At 42.5% G+C, this 20,589-nt stretch overlaps 1 protein-coding gene across 1 annotated transcript in view; it reads right to left on the minus strand.

The window, feature by feature from the left end:
* The window catches only part of RARB (retinoic acid receptor beta), a 161,049-nt gene that overhangs the window by 92,038 nt on the left and 48,422 nt on the right, over positions 1-20,589 (minus strand). The window lies entirely within an intron of this gene.

The following is a 20,589-nucleotide window of genomic DNA, read 5'->3' on the forward strand; positions in this document are numbered from 1 at the left end:
ATATCTGCAAAAGAAGTTATTTGATTAGAGACAGGATTAGGCCTTTTCAAAGGAGTCTTCTCTGAGTTCTTTTACATATTTAACTCCTGTTAGAATATTTAAAATATGATGTAATTTACAAAGTATTTAAGAAAAAATTATCCAGAAAACAAAACAGAAATATGACTACCCATTTAATGGCATATTAGAGCTGTCTTTCCAATCTAATAACCACTAATCACACATGACTATTTAAATCAAAGGTAATAAAAATTAAATAAAATTAACATTTCCATGCCTCATTTTCACTAGCTACATTTCAAATGCGCACCAGCCGCATATGGCCAGTGGCCGCCACAGTGCACAGCACATGGGCACAACGATTTCCTAACTGCAGAAGGTTCCAGTGGGCAGCACTGCACTGCAGCACTGAGTGACAAATTCACCTGAGTCATCTAACACTCTTGACAAATGTAACTTTCTGTGCTTTGCTCTTTACCACTGATTGGGCCCAGACTCTGTAAGGGTTGCAGATGACTAGAAAGTAACAAAATGATATTTGCCTAGTATAGGCTCAGAGGATTTCTGCTTGGTAGGCATATACTACTCCCCCAAGTTACTATTTGATTGCCTTGTAGGACAATGTTAACCAGTTTCGCACTTAACTTTGCACTCTTACTCCAGCATTCTTTTCTCCTTTCATTCCATCCGTCTGTCTGTCCATGTGTCCTACCTGTCCATCTACCTAGATATCTTTCTGGTATCCTCCTCTGCACCAGCTTTATTACCCTGCTGATCCCCTCATTATTGAGTTAAATAAGTCTTTAATGTGTGCTTGCTGAACATTGGGATGAGTTACTGTTTTTTAACTCTTTGAAAACTATATGTTGACAAAAGAAGCAATTTGTCCTGATTTTTGTGAAACACCGAGGAAGTAAAGCAGGCTTTTGGCTCCCTGAGCACAGTTTCCTGGCCCTCTCTTTGTCCTCCCTGTTTCTATCACACAGCTTTGCAGACGGCAGATAACCGGTGAGGCTTGTTAAACGCACGGATGAACGAATAGGGGGTGTAGGCTGTACCTGCTGCCTTTTCTCTCTTCTACTGCCCAGCACAAACCCCAGAGTTGTTAGGAGTATTAAAAGCAAAGAGTTTTACAACTGTGATGTAACATTTACCTACATCAGAGACAATTCTCTTGAATGGAAGAAACATCCCACTAACATGTGCTGAACAGCAAATAAGACTCACCATCTGAGTTCAACTTTCCCGGTAATCCATTAACACTCCAGGAGCCAGAACGAAACACATTCAAAGCTAAAGCACATTAGCAAAGAAAGCTCCTGTAACACACATTGTTTGGGATATTTACGTGGGCACCCTAGGATTTTACTGTCTAAATAAACATACTTTTACTGGCATGCTTCAACTGTAAACGCCTGGAAATCTTGTTGATGAAGTTTGCTGCTGCTGTCACATCCCAGACACACACATTTTCCAAGAAAACACAGTTTATTTTTGTACCGCTGGAGCTACAAATACGCTCAGAATCTAAAATGACAGGTTACAAATACTTCAAAACCCTCAAAGAATCTGTGCAGAGTGGTCGCCTCAAAACATATCCTTTCCTGCAAAAAAGTCCCTGCAGGACCTTCTTGACTGCCGGAGGCACACACACGCATGTACCAAAACTCCACAGTGCTCTTGCCAAAGAAAAAATGACCCAGTGGAAGACCCAGTCTTTTCAGCGTAAGCAAAGCCAGGGAGCTCCGGGCAAAGGTGACCTCTGTTCATTAAAAACTGAATATCCAGTTCAGCAAATTCCTAGTGCGTGATCGTGGAGGAGAGAAAAAACACCCTCACAAGGGGCGGGTGACAGGAGACAGAATTAGAGAACTTTATGTGTCACTAATTATCCAGTCAGGGTGGTTCGGTAACAATGACGGCAAGAAACCAAATAGCACGTCTTGGTTTTTCCAAATCAGGTTTTTGGCTGGATTTCAGGAGAAGGTCTAAGTTTCAGTAAATCATTTCCACTCAGGTAGGATACTTGCTGACTAAACTATATACGGTGAGGTATTTTTATACATGGGTTGGGTAAACAGAAATGCCCTGTGAGGCCAAAGAGAGGATTACATTGTACGAGCCCTCCTTCCCCCTTGCAGATGCTGTGAAGTGTTACACAAAACGATGTAACGATGTAACAATGTAACAGGCCTTTGCTCAGGCCACTGCTTTGAAGACCCAGCGTGTGGGGGGATCTGGGGGCATAGCCCCACGCCACCTAAGCCTTATTTAATGTGTTTATTTAGGTTGACTCTTTTTATATTTAACACCGTTTAAATGGAAACTTTTAAACTCTAGCTTAATTGGAAAACCAGCTCCATCTGTCAATACGAGGAGGCATTCATAAAATAAAACGCAAGTCAAACCCAACCATAATCAGGTGTTACTTCACTCTCATCGGACACTGGGTCTGCTGAGGGCTCGGAGCCCCGGCCTCCTCCGTCCTTGCTGAAAAGGGGACTGAGCAAGCCTTAGGGACAGAGTAGCACTGATCTGAGACTTTCTCTTGGGAGAATTCAGAGAAAAATGAACAAGTTTCTTACTATGTAATTCAATGTGATTTAAAGCCATGAATCTACCCCACTTAAAACTGGGAGCCTCATACTCTGGGAAATAAAACTGTAACCCCAAACTTGCCATAGGTAAAAATGGGCTTTGGATGGACTGTGTTCAAGTGTAATAGTTTTTGATGGCTGTAGATGGGCAGAGACACATCTGGAGGAGAAAAGATTGAAAAGCTCAGTATATGAGGTCTGTCCGGAAAAGGTCCAGCCTTTGTTAACATAATGGGAATGGTTTGTGTGGCATCGACGTAAGCTGCCAGCCAGCCAAGGAGAGTGGCCTGGAATGAGCATGTGTGAACACTGATGACTTCACTGTTCTAGTCAGTGGGGGTGGTACATGTAGTCGAGTGAGCATGTATACTGTGTGGCCGTTGCATTAAAAATGACTGAACAAGAGCCCTGGCTGGCGTAGCTCAGTGGATTGAGCGCGAGCTGGGAACCAAAGTGTCCCAGGTTCGATTCCCAGCCAGGGTACGTTCCTGGGTTGCAGGCCAGAACCTCCAGCAACCACACATTGATGTTTCTCTCTCTCTCTCTCTCTCCCCCTCCCTCCCTCCCATCCCTCTCTAAAAATAAATAAATAAAATCTTTAAAAAAATGACTGAACAAGTAGAGTAACAAATTTGCATCAGATTTTGTGTTAAGCTCCAACATTCCTCCAAGGAAACTATCAGATGATTCAGAATGCCGCAGCTGTGGGCAACTGGTGATTGGCAGCTCCATCATGACAATGTGCTCTCTCATGTATCACATCTCATGCAGAGTTTATTTTTGCAAAACATCAACTCATCCAGGTAAGTCAGCCCTCACTACAGCCCAGATTTGGCTGACGAGCAACTTCTGGCTTTTCCTAAAACTAAAGTCACCTTTGAAAGGGAAGAGACTTCAGACCGTTGATGAGATTCAGGAAAATATGATAGGCACTGAGGCGTCATTATTCTGTGTTCAATGTTTCTTATATCTTGGATCTTCTTCAAGAAATGCCTCTATTTTTCATAGCACATGACTGGATACTTTCTGGACAGGCCTTGTACAATGAGGAAGGATTTGGTCCCATTTGGAAGAGCAGCCCAAGGGGAGGGAGGAGGGAGGCGGAAGAGGAAGACAGGGGAGTCACGGTGCTGGGCTGCCATCCTCTTCATTACCACTGTGTGGCCTTGGGCAAGTCACAACCCCAGGGGACTAGGTGGTTTATTTCTAAGATCCCTTCCAGCCATAAATTTCTGGGATTCCAATGACTGAGCATACCAGGTAGTGATGAGTTGGGGTGGCTTCAGAGTTGAGAATGAGGGCATTTCTGCGGACAAAGAAAATGGCCATCTAGGAGGTGGTGCTGAAAGACTAAAGGAAGGAGACATCCTCCACCTGTGTGGGCAAAACGGCAATTCTTGGGGAGCAGCCTGGGGCTGAACAGACACCCACTGGATGAGGGCTTTCATATAGTCTCGGAGCTGCATCATCACAACACCCCCGTGAGGGACTTCAGGCAGATGCAGGTGGCTGGGCTGAAGGTGGGACACTTTGCTAACTGACCCGTAAGCTCATGGCTGTAAGTTTTCAGAAAGTTTTCGGGTCTGGTTTTCTGACACCAAGTCTTCGGTTGCTGAAACTGCAATTTTACTCGTTCACTTTCCTGGAACATCGTTTTCTGAGCAAATCCAGAAAACTCCTGTCAGGTCTTCACGGTGTACATCACCTCATCCAGGAAGCCCTCTCTGACAGAGACAAGCACACACAAATGCGTCCTCCTCTAGGCCACACTGGTATTTTGCTTTTCCTTCTCCTTACGACTACTTAAGTATGACATTGCAAACACTAGACAATGCTACTATCTACTTCAGAGTTTCCATGGGCAGCATAGGGGAATGCTGGCCTGTGGCCAGTGGTTACAGCCCCAGGGAGCTCAGTAGGCATCCTGTGTTTCCACATTCAGGTACCACCACCAAATGTGACATCTTCCTTGCTGGGATCCAGGCCTCCCTGACAGGGGGAAAAAATGGAAATGGGAGCCAGCTCCCCAGAACTAAACTGGGCAGGTTAGTGGGCTCCAATATGGTCTTGGAACAATATATAATATGGTTTCTCTGGATGCAAGACAGTGGGCTTGGGGAAAGGGAGGGAAAGGCTCAAGGTAATATCTACTAAACAACTGGTAGGAAAGTATTTCAATATGTCAGCACCTAATAAAATTGTGTTGGTACATATCCCCAGGACTGGGACAGATCCTGACACAGTAGATAGTCAATAAATAAATGCTGATGGAATGAATGAATGAATGAATGCATGCATGCATGCATGAACTCCTAGCTATAACCAAAGCCAGATGGATAGTCCTGGGTGTATTATACCTTATTTCCATAAAAACTCTTCAATAGTTATGTGTTTGTTGAGGAAGATACTGCCTGTAAGAATATAGGCAAGCAATGTGACTGTACTACGCATATGCAAATATTGCCTTTGGAAAAACTGAATAAATGGCGCATAGGAAATAAAAAAGAAAATAAGCAACTAGATTTCTCCAAGGTTAATAAAAGACCCATTGATTTGTGTTGTAATGAGGTTTAGTCAGTCAGGACTTCTATTGGTTAACCATGGTTTGTGTTGATTAACTATGACTTCTGTTGTTAATCATAACTTCTGTTGGTTAGTCACGACTCCTATTAATTAGCCATGACTTTTGGGTTGGTTAACTATGACTTTTGTTGTCGAATCTTGGCTTCTATTGATTAATCATGCCATCTGTTGGTTGTGAGAGTCAAAGCCAGTAGCACAATTAACACTGTAATTACCTAGAAAAAGAAGATAGATCTTCATCACCAAGTGAGTCAAGTGTTTTCTAATCGTGGATTTTTTTCACCCTTCCTTACCTTGTGATCTTGCTCTCACTATCACAGAATGAGGGTCTAACTCAAAAGGGACAAAAATACTCACACGGTAGAGAAGGCCACACATGCATTAGAGCCATCTGGCTCACAGTTCGTCCCTTAGCACTAATCGTGGAAGGCCTGTAACTCACTCAGATGACTTCTGTGTCCCCTCGAGGGGAGGGAGAACCATTGTTCTAACAAATCCTCTATTGTCTACAGTGCAGAAACCATCCTGAATCAGAAAGAATGGTAGTCTCTTTTAAAACTAAATATTCTCTCCTATACCTGAAAACCTAAAGTTCATAATTCTCTTGATGGATTAGTCTCAAATCCCCAAGCCACAGAGACCATGGAGACAATAAAAGTGGCTCACGTCACTCCCTTTGTATTTTGATGAGAGATTAAGTTGGGCAATACTCTCTCTGCTAATACTCTCAAATCATCGCTCTAATTCTTGTAATTTGTTTTTCTATTCGTGGGGCCTGTTTCACCTTCTAGTTTTCAGATGTTATCACACATCATATTCTCCAATTTCTCCCACAGAGGGTGATTGTTATCAGTTTAGATACTAGCTTGCTGATTGAGAATTAGGCTTTAGTTCAGGCGCAGGTGGATTCGAACTCTGACTCTGTCACTTACTATCTGTGTGATGTTGAGTGACTTACACTAAGGCCCCAGTTTTTCTCATCAGTAAAATGGGGATAATAAAAATACCTGCCTTGTGGGATTACTGAGTGTACCCAATTAGGGAATGCCTGTGAAATGTTAGCCCCTTGTCCAATGCATAGCGAGTGCCCCACGAATGGTATCTACAATTGTGGATGAAGCCCCTTTCTTTAAAGCTTTCTTCTGAACGATTTTCAATATACTTTATGTGTCCAAATTAAGATTCCCAAATAGGATGGAACACTTCTGAAATGCTGAACGACACAGAGTATTGTGAATAGGCAGGCAGCCTCATGAGTCCAAAGGCCGTCTCTGTCCACATTTACTTATTCATGTACTGGTTCATTCCCTCAATGCCAATTAACTGGAGTGAAGGTGGTAAACTTTCTTGGGCATACTGAGATGTACAGCTGACCCTTATACAGCACGGGCTTGAACTGCATGGGTCCACTTATACATGGATTTTTTAAAAATAAATATGTACAGTACTGTAGATACATTTTCTCTTCTTTACACTTTTCTTGATAATGTTTTATTTTTTCTAGCTTACTTTATTGTGAGAATAGAGCATATTGTACATATGATATAAGAAATAGGTGTCAATTAACTGTTTATGTTATCAGCTAGGCTTCTGGTCAACCGTAGACTATTAAAAATTTTAGGGGAGTCAAACGTTATACTCAGATTTCCCACTGCATGCGTGGGTTCATGACCCTAATCCCCATATTCTTCAAGGGTCAACTGTTTGAGGCACGATTTCTGCTCTTTCTCAATCTACCAAGAATAAGTCAAGTGAACACTCTGTGGCAGATGCCACCAAGCAGTGTATTAAGAAGTTTAATAGAAGCAGAAAGCTAAAAAGTACCCAGGATAGTGCCTGGCACATAGTTGGCACAAAGAACATATTCACTGAGTACAGGCCATAGGAGTTCAAAGGTCTTGGTGGGGAACTGGCACTTGATCCCAGCTCTAAAGAGGGGATGAGATTTGAACAGCAGGCTTTTACCATTATGGGTGAGCAGCAGAGGTTGTGAGAAAGTACAGGACAGCACCAGTGGTCCATGCTGGCAGAGATGTGAATAATGGGGATGGACCATGAGAGTGTATGTGTGTGTGGAAGAGCTGACTGATGTTCAGACTGCGGAAGATCATGAAGGCCACACAAGGCACCTACTGGAGAGGCACATACTCTTTCGTGCAGGAGACAGTTAGGGTCAGAACTATATTCTACCAAGATTGTCCAGGAAGCTATGGATCGCTGATTTCATCATGCTGTTATTTTCTACATAATAAAGTAGGGAGTGAGTTCTGAATATCAGTACAAATACCTGAAAACCCTAGCCTGCCCTAGGATCTAGGAAGAAATATAGCCTAAGAACCCTTGATTTCTTTTTTTTTTAATTTTTTCTCATCACCATTTATGCCCCCTATGCCCTCTTCCACCTTACCCATACCCCTAACCCTAACCCTCGGTCTGCAGTTACCACACTGTGGTCTGCCTCCAAGATTTGATTTCTGCAACAACGTTTCAATCTGTTGACTCCTACTGAATTATAAGGTTGCTTGAGAGAATTCATACTGCAGTGTTTTGAATGGAAGTTGCTTTTTAGCATTAGAAACACTTACACCAGGTTTCACATATGCAGAATGTGTCACGATCATTTGAAGAAAGGCACTAAGTAAAAACTATTTTCTTTCTTTTTTGCTAGAAAAAAAAGCGACTTGGCACCATATTAGTCATAAAAAGCATTGGATCAGGAGAAAAATCACCCAAAAACTAGTGTGGGAAGGACATCTGTTTGCACTGGGCTTTTGCAGAGTTAATTTCTATCCCATACAAAGTTCAAAAGGGTAATTTCTCCTTCCAAAGTGAAAGAAGAGAAAGAAACTCTCTCTGACTCGGTGGCTTTGCCTTGGTCATTAAAAGGAAAAGATTTCAATCCCATCTCAATCACAAAATAACCAGGTGGCTGCCTGAGCAGAGTGCGTCCTTCACCCTGGCCACAGGCTGGAGCGCACCGAGGCCCGACCCCAGGTCCGCACAGAGCCACGGTTCCCATCGCCAGCCAGGAGCAGAGATGCTGCCAGTAGGAGAGGGGTATGGAATAATCCCATCACAGCTACTTTGGGAAACACAGTTTTCAGACCAGGAAACACGTTGCCTTAAACAAACAAGAAACACCCTCTGGAGCAAGTGGAAGTCTATGCGTGACAATGTCTGAAAAGTTATTAATAGCAAGATTTGGGAGGGAGAAAGAGAAAAGTAAAGACCTTTTCACCCCACTGGAAGACAATGGGTGAGAGGGAGGGAGAAAGTAGAAAAACAGCCTACTATTCTGACGACAAACCGAGAGTTTCCTCCTGCCCCAGGAGGGTAGGCATGAAGGTACTGCTGGGAGCACAGAGCCAGCCCAGCCAGGGAGGGGGGCACGCTCGGAGCCACAAAAAGGAAAACAAGGTGAGATTCCTACTCCAAACAAGAAAGTTGAGAAGTTGAGCTTTCCCAAGGGATAGAGGCTTAGAGTTGTTTACTTTTGTTAAAAAAGAAAAAAGAAAAGAAAAGACAAGAAAAGAAAAGACAAGAAAAGACAAGAAAAGACAAGAAAAGAAAAGAAAAGAAAAGACAAGACAAGACAAAGACAAAGAAAAGAAAAGAAAAGAAAAGAAAAGAAAAGAAAAGAAAAGAAAAGAAAAGAAAAAAGAAAAGAAAAGAAAAAATCCCCACCAGGACAAAGTCCCACTGTTGAGAATCAGTAAAGATGCAGGAAGGACACCAGTAAAGACCGAGTGCTTGGCGTTCAACAGCCATGGCTTCAATAAGGTCCATGATTCTATAGTGCCTCTTGCCTGCTAACTGGGAGAATGTCTCTTCTGTCCTTTGCCTTGGAACCTGGCCATGTATTTTAGGCCTGGGATTTTCAGCTTCCTTGGACCCGAAGTTTCCTTAGCAGGTTCACTCTTGCCTACGTAAGAAAAGCAAGCCTTTTTATTTTGGGAGATGCCTAGAAATGTGGTTGGAAAGAAAGCAAGGGCTACAGATTTAGCAAAAACATGGTCTCCGTGGGAACTAATCTTTCCGGAAGAGTGTGATCACGGCATTTTCCTGGACTTTGTCAGGTGAACCCCTGAGAGCCCAACCTTTGTTAGACCCAGAGGCCAATGCTCTCAATCCTTTTAATCCCCAATTAATTAAAACTCCCTGGGAATACCAATAAAAAGGTGGTCTGTGTTCTTAACTGAGAACCTGAACTCACAGCATCAGAGATGGGGGGCTAGACCTCCAAAGTTTACATGTCCCAGGAAGGACAGGGGCCAGTACATTCCGGTCACAGTGTCCTTTAGAGGAATGCTATCCAGGTAATATCAGCTGAAAACCGATAGTAAGACCAATTAATTCGTTTGATAAAATATCTTTTAAGGTAGGTAAAAATATTTTTTTTACCAAAACATGACCTTGTTTAAAATAATAATATATTGAAGTGACCAGCTATCATACAGGTCTGATTATTATAACCCTTCATGGGTAGGTGGCTAACCCATCAGGTTTTGTGGCCCATAGTCTAGAAACAAAATTCGGGAGTAGAGAGTTTCCGAAGGCAAGTAAACACGAATAGCTAAACTGGCTGCTTTAAAAAAGTGGAGGGACCAGTCACGAGCAGGGCCAGCTTCAGGAAGGAGCATGCAGCCTGCAGCGCCGCTCAGGTCCCCCTGTACTTAGAAGGACCATGTGCATGGTTTATTGCTCTGCTGCCGCTGTCTTGAAATTCTGCAGCGTTGGAACAAGAGGCACACATTTTCCTTTTGCACTGGTTCTCCCAAAGTAAGAAGCCAGTCCTGGCTCCAGAACACCATGCATAGCCAAGGGTTCCAACCTTTTTCCTTCGTGAGGATGTGGAAGTCTTGCATAGTCTCTCTTTGCCTCTGGCTGACCTCGAAGCTAATTTTAAGATTGCGATCAGACAGAACTAAGTGAGTCTACCACAATCACACCGTCCCTGTACGACCTGCCTGGAAGCTTCTGAGCAATTCCATGACCCCAGCAAGAGCCAGAAAAGAAAACCGTTCAGGAGGCATTTTATGTTCTACTACTGGACTTGACCTCCCACATGTATAAGGGACTTTGGAGGGGGCTGGGAGGAACAGGGAGAATACAGAAAACTTTTTCAGAATTACATAAAATTTTCCATAATAGCATATATATTGAGGTGCAATTTCAGGAGGGTGTCCAGAAGCTCATTCACAGACCTTCCTGCTGCCTCTGACCCCCACTTGGGAGTCGTCTAAAAAAAGGGTGAATTAGAAATACGGTGAAGACTAGGAGATGGAGAAGTTAATCTGTTATCCAAAAAAACTTCCATACAGCAGGTTAAATATTATAAATAGAGTATCTTGGGCCCATTTCCCCTCTTCTCAAGAAGTTGAGTCTCTGAGATATGGCGGAAAGAAAAACTTAAGACAGAAAACCACTAAAATGGATTTCACTGGGCTCCACATAGCTTTCTTGAAATCTGGTCTTGAGAATTTACTTTAAACCAACTAAAGACATCTGTTTTCTAGATTACTTGGGTCACTTATTTTGTGCCCTTGCATGGTGAAACCCATAGTTACCGATTTATTATCAGGAGTACTCTAAATATAACAGGGCAAGAAGCCAATGCATTTAAGTGTTTTTAATTCTCAATTATTTTACTCAGAAAATGTACCAAAATAGCTCCTAAGCCATGACCCAGAAGTTCGCAGACCCCAGCTGCTTTGCACATTAATTACTAAATCTTGTCTGGATCCAAATTAAAGATCCTCATCTGTACTGAAGAGGGGATAAAAAGGTAAGCAGAAAGCAGAAGGAAAAAGAGCCAAAACGTGCTCCAATATATACTTAAACTCTGCAGACAAGCATGAATTTTTAAACCTCTTTTAGAAGTTTGGTATGCAACATTTCACCATGAACAAAGCCAGGACTTAGCTCTGTCATAACTGCTGGTTGATGACAACGTACATTACCATAGCAACTGCATATCACATTATTCAAAGGCCTTTCACAGGCACCAATAATTATGATGTACTTGGCATTGTTTTATGATGTTAAAAAGGACTTAAAGTAGAAAAGAAAAATATGGTTGTCCACAATATGCTGTACTTTTTCCCAAGTTCATTTAATTTTCAGTGCCATTCTGGAATCTTCTCACTAGAGTTTTTCTCACTCGCTTAAAACAGGGTCACATCCTGAATCTGAAGTGAAAAGGAAGAAATCAGAGAGGAAGTATGGGTAGGAGAAGGGAAGCCAGTCAGGCAATCACATGTAAGTCTTCAAGGGCCAGACAAGGAAAATCACAGGCATTCACTGGATGTGGCCTTCTGCTTCTCTGCTCCGACAGCACAGAAATCTCGCTAGCAGTTTATTGAGAAAATATTGCTGAAGCTCCGGGTTTCCAAATGGATTCTGTCCTTGTATGGAAGAGCCATGGTGTCCCCAGGCTAAGATCTGGTACAATGCATTATCCCAAGTCCACAGAATGGTTCAGAGCCCGCCCACCCCTCAAAGTTGCACAGCCCCCCCCTCAACCTAGACTGTTCTCTCTCTCCACTGTGCCTTTATACATGCTGTTCCCTATAACTCAAAAGTCCTTTCCCTGCCTTATCCTTGGGTTCACGCCAGCTCTGCCCTAAGATGTAGCCCCCGACAGGGGTCAGGCACCTGTGAATCCCGACCTGCCATTCTAGCACACCCTGTTATAAATTCTACATTTATTCTACAACATTGCAATGATTGATCTTTGTGTCTCATTGTTCTTCAAAACTGGAGTCCTTTGCAGGCAGGGCTGTATCTTAATCATCTTTGTGATGAAACATGAGCAGTGTTTATAATTAAAATAACATGTTGCAAGTTATTTTGCCTTTTAAGAATCAGACGGAGATTCTGTGAAGAAGGGAAGGGAGGAAATGAAAGGTCCACATAGAAACCGAAATTCAATAAGTATAACCACCAGCAAAATTCCTTAAATATAAGGAAAGGGAAAAAGGAAGTTATATTTTCAATAGTGAAATTCCAATATCGTAAATTCAGACAGAAATACTAACTTCGTGATTTATCCCAACCTTCCTTCTCTCTGATTCCAAATTAGCAAGAAATAAGCTCAAATTTCACCCACAGCTCCCCTTTCTTGATCTTTAAAATTTAAGTTGCTATATTATGTCAGCACAGTGCCAAGACTTGAAATTAAATAGGTCCCCAAAGCAAGAGGTACAGCTCTTTTAAACAACGTGAACTTGCCTGCAATTAGCACATTACAGCTTCCACCGAAGCACCATGCTATATAAAAACACACTCCGGCAGCTACTGCTGTTTGGAGGACCTTAACTTTTCTACTTTCTGTACCTATTTGATAAGAGAAAATCTGGCAGAATACACACAATTAATGTTTTAAGTGTTACTTCTCTGCTTTTCCCTTTCATACTTGACTTTAGATGCTAAAAACAATGGCAGCCTCTTGATTCCACTGGAGAGAAGGGGGGGTTGAGGGGAGTGGGGGGGATGGTTCCAGTAATAAAAGAGGTACCTGTCAATTAGTTAGATTGTACTCCAGTTTTCAATTAAAGGTGGCCTAATGGATGTAGGGGCCCTGTAGGAAAAACCTGAGAGAGTCCTTATTTTTAAACTCTTAGCTTCATTTTCCAAAACTGCTGGCTTTAGACAGAAGAACTATATATCTTGAGTGAAAAGCTGCACGTTCTTCTTGTATTTCCTGTCTCAAAATTACATTTTTCTCCTTGGCGGCTACTTCCCAGCTTTCTGCTGCCCCGGCTGGGCTTGCTAAGGGCGGCCGTGCCTGACGTCATACTCTGCTCCAGAAGAAGGGGTATTAGAGCCAGCCCCTGGGGCCAGGAAGCCTCAACTGGGAGTTTGGAGGGTGTTTTATCCTATTTTTGCTCTTTTCAGATGGTCATCCCACGACACTTCATTCACCCTTCTAATTTTCTCCAGAAGGACAAAGGAGGTCACTCAGGTGGGCGTGTTTATTTTGAACTCATCTAAAAGCACTCCAGTCTCTCTTCAGCATCTGCCTGTGCGTGGAACTGGGGAATTCTTCTCCTTAGATCAAACAGGGCTGGAAATTTCCTTGGCTGTGTTTGGCCTTCTTCCTTGGAACACACACATTTTCGGGACTGATATTTTTGCCCAGCGTTTTCTCCAATGGGTAATTAAAAGATGTGCACAGGCAGGTGTAGAGAAAAGAGTCGGGCCCCCATAAATCATCTTCAAGCTCCATTTAGCCACCAAAGGACGGCGGAATGGCTTTTCGTAAACAGCTTAGCAGTTTCGTTGCTGGGGAACAGCACTGTGCCTAGACTTCGGGGAGTCTCGGGGGCAAGGCTTTTTACTGCCAAGGGGAGTTCCAGCAGCCGGATCAGCCCTTCAGGACTGGATCAGACACTGACTCAGGCCTGGAAAATAAGTTGTGAATCCCATCAGCCTGGTAACGTGAGATGTAACGCATCCACAGGGGGAAGCCAGAATGAATCACATATTAATTTCTATTTGTTTTTAACATCATCTGAAGTGTGCTTGGTTCAGGGCAGAGACGTCTGGGAGAGACACATTAGGACTGAGCATCACACCATAGCGAGCGTTAGAACAGGCCCCGTGAAAACACCAGGCAGGGACGCGAAAGTAACGCTTTAATCCTGGCCCAGAAAACGGGAAGGGCTTTCAGGGGTCCCTCCGAAGGAGAGTCGGAACTAATCTGTACTTTCAGGTTTCCAAATGGCTTTTATGAGCTTGCTTACCCAAAGTATTTCAGCGCATCATCTCCTTTAATTTTTAATTTTTATCCACACACTGTGCTCCAAAAATATACCAATCTGAATCATTGCCCCTCATCTTGTTATCTTAATGGGGGAAGGATAGAGTATCATGCTGGCCATTCCACATTAGGTGTCCTCATTTACAGATTGAAAAAAAAAATAAAGTGCCGGACATAAATTATTTAAAATCTATTGTATCAGTGTGTGTTCTGTAAGCATTCACTACCGGCGAAGCAGACAGATTATTTTTCACTTTTAATTGTGTTGATACCTTATCTGCTTTGTTGAAAGTGGAGAGTGGTATGCGAAACCATCTCTGACGCTGAGGAACAGAGAAGCAATGGGGTCTATTATTTAAAGCCAAAGTAGCCCATTTAGGGGACGGACCATTAACACACTCCTAAAACAGGGAAGACCTGGAGTCGCTCTTCACGTCTGTGATGTGTCTATGACCGTGTCAAACATGAACGACGGCGAGACGGAGCCGCTCTCCTTAAAGAAGCTTTTAGCTGAGGGAACTGGTGACAGCAGACACTTCATGTCACCATCCAGGCACAAAGGCAGCCGTTGTGTGTGAGTGAGGAGGAGGGTCATCCTCCTCCGTCTGTTCTCCAAATCTCAGGTGTGTCGGAAAGCATAGAAACATCGAACGGATGAGATTCTCTTCGTGTGTGTGTGAAGACCCTGTCCTAATCTAAAAAAAAAATATTTAGAACGATGAAAACATATTTAGATGAGAAAATTACTCATCTCTGATTATAATAAAATTATACACAGGGTACCAAGATTCCGTACTAGAAATTTACAATGAGCCCTAGTTGCTCCCCTCCCTTTGGACTCCCCAAGACCATCATCAAGAAATGCCCATAGATACAGGATATGTCAGTATGTTGCCAGAAGCAGCTACCCATTATCTGAATCTAAAATGCCCCTTCCAAACACAGCAACTCAGGAATTCATTTCAGTTAACTGACAGATAAATGGTAGATAGAATACAGGCAGACAGTGACTGTAGACTTTTCTGATTAGTTCGTTAAGTGGAAGGCTTGTCATAACTCTTTTGTATCCTCAGCACCAAATCCAGTCCCTTATCTGGCTTTCAGTAAATATTTGCTCCAATGAATGGGTGGAGGGCCACGTGGGGGAATGACTCCCTTTGCCAAATGGCCTGTGCCAGGGTAGTGGGATGGCAGGAAAAAAAAAAGGCACCCAAGTGGAAGTCCAAAGGACTGTGGGCTGCTTTTACTCTCTGCCTCTAGCTGGCTTTGGGACCCCAGGCAGGCTGTTGAACTCCTCTTGCAATTCCATTTCACACATTTGAAATTATCTCTACGTGCCTTCTAGTGCTGACGTTTGAGATTTCCGCGCGTCTGAACCAGGAAACACACGTTCGCATGTCCCCGGTAGGAGCCTCGGGTATGTAACTTTTGTGGATGTGTCTGGTTCAGGAAAAGAGTTGCAGACAGACCAACGTCTCCGCAAATAGGGGTCCTTTTTGCCCTAAGTTAAAATCCAGGAAACAGACAACTCCCAGCAAAATAACCAAGGCAATACTGGAACACGAAAAATGAACTGCATCGTATGTGACATGTGCGAGTTTCATTTCCACACTGTCAAATATAATTTGTGGCAACCCACTTCAGTGAGAGCCAAAAGTTCGTCACCATGCTGTTCTTGCCCTCCAAACCTCAGCACCCCAATCCAGTGTGAGCTTCAAACTGAACTCCTGACCTTTCCAGCAATTATCCCCGGAATCTAGACAGCCCCATCATCACCTCCAGTCAGCGCTCGAGAGGAGCAGCAGCCAGGAATGTTCTGCCTCTGGTCCCGAAGGGAACCAGAGTGAGGGAGAGGCTCCTGCCTTCCTTTCCATCTGGTTTCTCCAATAAAAGGGAAAGAAATAAATGGAAATGAAAAGTATACAATTTAAAAAAAATTACATTTAACTTCCTTTTGCTAATGTCTGTAAGATGATTTCTGGCCTGGCAGGAGATTCCAGATGGGCTGTATAATGAATATAATTTAATACGAAAAACCGGAGTTCAAAGAAACCCATTTTTCCAAGTCAGAAGGTAGTCGGTTGTCTCACACTGTTTAATGCAAAACACTGGGACGAGTCACTGCATTTCTTTTCTTATTGCGCATTGCCCTTTAATCCCAATATCAGTGTGGCCAGACCCGAAGCCATCAAAACCAGAAGCTGTCACTCTCCAAAATGGGGCTGGCTCTGGGGCACGCTCACCCGAAGGGCCAGCGACCACTAACCACCCAATGTGTTTTCCTCTCGGGTCTCAGGATTTATACCACCAATTAAGGCCATAATGAGTGCCCCAAGTTGACCTCCTAGGAGCAAGAATTAATTAAGCACAGTATTTCTTAGCAAAGAATGACATTTTTTCCAAACGAGTTATATAAGGTAGCCATATTTCCCAATATTACTGCGCTTCTGTGGACAATCCTTAATTGTTAACACCAATACAGTGGCCCAGGAATGTGGCTTAGTTTATGTTTTTAATTTGACAATAAAAGAAAATCTTTACTTTTATCCTTATTTTGGGGGCAAAGAGAATGTTTTGAGTATATTGCGTGTACAAGAAGCACAAAGTTACTTACATTACTAATATATATCATTTCTTTTAATTATCCACATTGCCACAAAAGAAGGAAGCTAGGGCTTATTAATAATCTCCTTCTCAGCTTTCAAAAATGAAGAGTTGTGTTTTGAACCTATTCGTTCCCCCAAAGTTCTTATGATTCTATAAATGTTGTAATAAAGTTTTCTTTTTTAAAGGCTAAGGCTTCCATTAGTAAACTACGCCTTAGGTCATCTATTCCAGAGCTTGGCCGCCTCCTTCTGTAAAGGGCCAGATGTAACCCTCCCAGTCTCTGCACCCAACACACAGCTCGGCCCCGGGAGGGCAAGCACAGCCACAGACGACTCACAAATGAATGGGCATGGCGGTGTTCTGAGGAAACTTTCCTCATAAACACGGAATTTGATTTTACCCCTTTTCAGTGTGTCATAAAATAGTCGATTTCAGATTTTTTCCCTAAGCTTTTCAAATGTAAAAAATATTCTTAGCTTTCGGCTGTACAAAAACAGGTGGCAGACCAGATTTTGCCTGTGGGCTGCACTTTGGCAACCTCTGGTCTGAAATGCGTGTATTTTTAAGCACTCAGTGAGTCTGAGAAAACATGATCTCTCCCTCCCTCCCTTCCTCCCTCCCTCCCTCTTGCTCTCTCTCTCACACGCACACACACACACAAATACACCCTAATTACCAACACCATGGTCTCTGACACTGTTGATGTAGTACAGAAAAAAGATGTGACTTCAAGTGTGTCTCTTTAGTGCTAGGAACCAGAACATGGAGAAAATCTCAGCCGAAGAAACATTATGAAGGTGGTGGAAGAAAGAGACCTCCTTCTCTCGCTCTTATTCATGAAGAAAATTCCCACTCCGAATTAGAAATCATGTCCTCTCTTCTTTTAAGGAGTTAATGTAGCCCGAGCGGATCAGGAAGTCCCTGCAGCCTACTTGCCAATTAATGTATTTAACTCTAAAAAGCAAGGGCTTTTTAATTTAGTTCATCCATCACTCACAGAACATTTTGGTAGAAAATATTAGGATTTCCAAATAACTTTATAGCTCTGTAAATTGCCAACATACCATCTGCAATTGAATTAACATTTATAACCAAACCGAAATAATAAATAAAGCAAATTACGCTGCAAATATTCGCGAGTGCCCAATATGCACTTGAGAACGATAATTAGCATTTTATAATCACGCTTCATTTTCTTTATCCAACTCCCTGTCACATTAATGATAAAATATTTTAAACTGCACTCTATCAGCAAACGGCAGCACAATCTCTACATTGGCCATTAACTAACGTGGAGAATGAAAACAGTTTGTGCTGCTGACATGACGCATCCAGAGAAGTTTTACTCCTAATCACATTCTCCAGTCTCCCTGGCTCTTAACTCTGCTTTTTGTTTTCCCATGCTACCAAAAAAAAAAAAAATCCAGGAAGCCAATGCTTTATTTGCAACATCCGAACCTGAAGTTCTATACATTCTTTCAATGGCAGGAAAATAAAAGAAATATGATTTAAAAATTTGTTATGCTCCTTGGATCTAAAAAACTGAAAAGGGTCTAGAGGTCAAGAAGCTTAAGTCACTCGAATGGAGTAACTCTGGTCCTCCAATTATTCCTTCCGGAGTTCTCCCTCATTATGATCTGACATCCTCAACTGCGGTTTGTGTCATTTTTTCCTAGCTCCAAACAAAAATGAACTTGACTAAATAAATCAGTCAAGAGTAAACATATATATGTTTTTTCAAGTAGACTTTGCACCAGTTAGCAAAATTTCCCCCAAGTTTCCCATTATCTTCCTCCAAAACCACTTCTTTAAAACAATTGTATCCAGATGCTCCGTTGATTCTTCGCTGCCTTGTGCTCCTCCCCCATTTGCTCCTCACACTTCAGGGTTTTCTCATTGGGTTGCCTGGCTCAGTGTGCAATTCCCACATCTCTCTGGTCCACACTGAGATGTGTTGCAAATGTAAAAGTAACTTCAGATTATGAAGACTAAGTGTGAAAAATAATGTAAATCTCTCAATAGTTTGACACCAATTAATTATTGAAATGATAATATTTGGGATACTGAATTGGATGCCATATGGGTACATTACTGGAATTTACTTTTTCTTTTTAGTCTTTTAAAAATGCGGCTACTAGAAAATTTTAAGTTATACATCTAAATCACATTTGTTGCTAACATCATATTTGTACTGGACAGCGCTAGTTTAGTGGGTCCTACACGCAGTGACGACTGAAATTTTTTTTTGTTTTTGACCCAAATGATTATCACTAAAAGGTCACATCAAGGAAAGCTTTTGATCAAATAAACCCTTTACAAGTTCCACCAGGCAACTCCAGGCATGTCAAAGAGCAGTGAGCCTGGTTTTAGCCTGCAAGCTCTGCCTAATCGTATTTTTATTACGATAAAGGTTCAATGAACCAGATGTTTACTTGGCGATACAGGGAGAGTAGATATGATTCCATGGGCTGCAGTGTGCTCAGCCTCCTCATCTACCCAGGTCCTATTTTCAAAGGTCAAAAACCTTACTGCAGAGGCAGTCTAGTGGTTGTGGGCTTGGCTCCAGCTGCTAGATAGCCTGGGTTCAAATCTTACCTCTGCCTGCTACTAACTTCGTGGTCCTGCACAAGTCACTCAACCTCTCTGTGCCTTGTGTCCTTGCCTTTAGAATGGGAATTGGAATATTTTCTATCTCAGGAGGTTGTTACGATGATTAAAGGAGCTAATACATGAAGAGCCTAAAAAACACAAATACTCAAAAACATTAGCTGTTATTAATATTATATAATATTAATAATATAATATTATTATTATTAGCTCCCTTTAAAGGCAGACAGTAGCTTTCACAATGCAAATGGAAGTGGTGAAAGGTGCATGTGAAGCTGCAATAGAAAGTAAGACGGGACCAGGAAAGCAAGCAAGCCAGGTGTAGGAGGAGAGAAGACAAAAAAAAAAAAAGCTGGGAGGTACCCCAGGCACAGGAAGGCAAAGATGAAAAGAAACATTGCCCCTCCAGGCTCTTTCACAGGAGTCATGGCTCTCACTCGCTACTGACTACAACTCAGGCTGCACGTGCCTAACCCAGGGAACAATCTGCTCATTTTAGAAGTTCATGCGTTTGCATTTCAGGTTAAAAGGACAGTCCATGCTATGGGTTTCTGCATGAGCTTTTCTTTTCTTCAGCGCCAGTTTTTCACAGTATTTTTAATCTCGGGGAAGAAATTCGAAAAACTTTATTCCCTCCTTCTCATCCACGATATCTTCTTAGCATCTAAAACAGAAGTTGCAAACCGCTACTCTGCAAGCCGAAGGGAGCCAAAAGACATGTTTACTTTGGCTCCCACTGTGGTGGCCAGTACAGCCTTTTAAAAACTTTTAAATTTGTTGCCAACATTTAAAAAGTAGGAGATTTCAATTACAGAAGAGATTGGCTTAATGTTTCTGCCTAATATTTTCTTGATTAATCATTGTATGGTCTGAATGTTCTCCAGCAGTGAAATGTCTGCAGAACCAGAAAAGACCTTGAAAAAGCCATAGTCCTCAAGTGCTCCAGAATCACTTCAAGTGCTGGAAAACTGTCAATGCTAGTCCCACTCTCCCACAGCACAGCAGCACTCAAGATATGGTCCCCGGACTGGGCACCTTGCATTATCTGGGAGCTTATTAGAAATATATATTCTCAGTCTTTTCCCTAGGCCCCCTCCTCTGAAACCCTGGGGGTGGGTCGCAGCAATTTATAGTTTAACAAGCCATCTTGATGAATCTGACCCCTGCTAAAGCTTCAATGCCATGGACATGGGTGGCAATCAGGAAGAAGATAGCTGCTGTCCTTGTCACATTCCCCCCAGTCTCTACTGTGCCCAGTTACCTGCATCACTCACTTACCTCCTGGCCATCTTAATCAAGAACCCAAATTCTCAACTCCAAAACAAAAAAAAGTAAATGCTGCTTCTCAGTGTTTTGGGGTTTTTTTTTGTATGTTTGTTTGTTTGTTTTGCAGAAAATGACCAGGTATTCTTTTACCCAGAACTGAATTTAATG

This window comes from Phyllostomus hastatus, unplaced genomic scaffold, assembly GCF_019186645.2.
Source record: "Phyllostomus hastatus isolate PE091 unplaced genomic scaffold, TTU_PhHast_1.1 phas_scaffold_129, whole genome shotgun sequence".
Taxonomy (NCBI): Eukaryota; Metazoa; Chordata; class Mammalia; order Chiroptera; family Phyllostomidae; genus Phyllostomus; species Phyllostomus hastatus.